This window comes from Carlito syrichta, unplaced genomic scaffold (assembly GCF_000164805.1).
Source record: "Carlito syrichta isolate Samal-C Ts95f unplaced genomic scaffold, Tarsius_syrichta-2.0.1 Scaffold308254, whole genome shotgun sequence".
In the NCBI taxonomy this organism is placed as follows: Eukaryota; Metazoa; Chordata; class Mammalia; order Primates; family Tarsiidae; genus Carlito; species Carlito syrichta.
The window spans coordinates 96638-98527 of record NW_007252350.1 but is presented as its reverse complement, the minus strand read 5'-3'; positions in this window follow the sequence as shown (position 1 = coordinate 98527).

Here is a 1890-nt window from a genome sequence, read left to right as displayed (position 1 = left end):
GATGAGGTCTCTCCAAGTTGCCCAGGCGGGTCTCGAACCCTCAGGCTCAGGCAATCCACTTACCTCGGCCTCCCAAAGTGCTGGGATTACAGGCTGAGCCACCGAGCCCGGCCTTGCCCGCTTTTTAATAGGACTGTTTGGTTTTTTTCTTTTCAGCATGTTTGAGTTCCTTATAGATCCTCGATGTTAGGCCTTTGTCTGCTACACAGTTGGCAAATATTTTTTCCCATTCTTTGGGTGTCTCCCTGCTCTCCTGATGATTTTCTTTGCTTTGCAAAAGCGTTTCAGTTTGATGAAGTCCCACTTGTCTGTCTTATCTTTTTATGACATGGGCATTTGTGATTTTGATCAGGAATTGGTTTCCTAATCCAATTTCCGTAAGGGTGTCTCCTGCATTTTTTAGGATTTGTATAGTTTCAGGTTTTACATTTAGGTCTTTAATCCATTTTGAGTTTATTTTTGTGTATGATAATAGGTGGGGTTCCTGTTTCAATCTTCTGCATGTGGTCAGCCAGTTTTTTGCCATCCATAGATGTTCTTTAGTGAGGTGTCTGCTCAGGTCTTTTGCCCACTTTAATTGGGCTATTTGTTTTCTTACTGTTGTGTTTTAAGAGTTCTTTGTATATTTTGGTGCAAGTTCTTTATCAGATATGTGTTTTGCAAATATTTTCTCCCAGTCTGTGGCTGCAATTGACTTTTATAGATAGAGATTTTATCCAACAATCTAGCTATGTTCCCTTGTTAATTCTAGAGGTTAACCTGAGATTCTTTAGAGTTTTCTACTTAGATAACTGTATAGTCTGCAAATGATAATAGTTTTGTTTTTCCTTTCAAATCCATATATATCCCCCCCAAAAAATTCTTATTTATCTTTCATAGAGATGGGGTCTTGCTATGTTGCCCAGGCTGGTCTCAAACTCCTGGGCTCAAGCAATCCACTCTCCTCAGCCTCCCAAAGTGCTGGGATTAGAGGTGTGAGCCACCAAACCTGGCCCACTTTGATATTCATATAGCCACATGAACTTCCTTATGATTTGTGTTTTTTAAATCTTTTTTTCCCATCCTTTTACATTCAACCTGTGGTGTCACTATAATTAAAGTGGGTTGTTTATATGTAGCATATTTGGATCTTGCATTTTTTATTCCAATCTGACAACTTCTGCCTTTTGGTGGGAGTTCTTAGACACTTACATTGAAAGCAACTATCAATACACTTGAGCCTAAATCTACCACCTCACTATATTTTCCCATTTGTCCAAAATTTTCTTTGTTCCTCTTTTCCTGTCTTCTTTTGGATTAATTTAGTATATTCTAGTATTCCATTATATCTACTTTATTAGCTATGTGACCTTTTTTTTAAGCCATGAGTTTTTTTTGTTGTTGTTGTTGTTTTTGGAGTCAGAGTCTCACTCTTGTCGCCTAGGCTGGAGTGCAGTGGCACGCTCACAGTCACCCTAGTGTTGACCTGCTGGACTCCGGTGATCCTTCCTCCTCAGCCTTCCAAGTAGCTGGAACTACAGGTGCGCACTACCACGGCCCGGATGATTTTTGATTTATTGTAGAGATGAAATCTCACCAAGTTGCCTAGGCGGGTCTCGAACCCGCGTGCTCAGGCAATCCACTCACCTCAGCTTCCCAAGGCATGGGATTATAGGCTGAGCCACCGGGCCCGGCTTAAAAAGTCTTTTTAAATCTACCCATATACTTACTATTTTCAATGTTCTTTATTTCAATTCTTTTTTTTTGCACTCTTTCTTCTTCTCTCCTGAAACTCCAAATATACGTGTGTTAGAATGCTTGAGCAGAAGCCGGGCTTGGTGGCTCAGCCTGTAATCCCGCGCCTTGGGAGGCTGAGATGAGTGGATTGCCTGAGCCCACAGGTTCGAGACC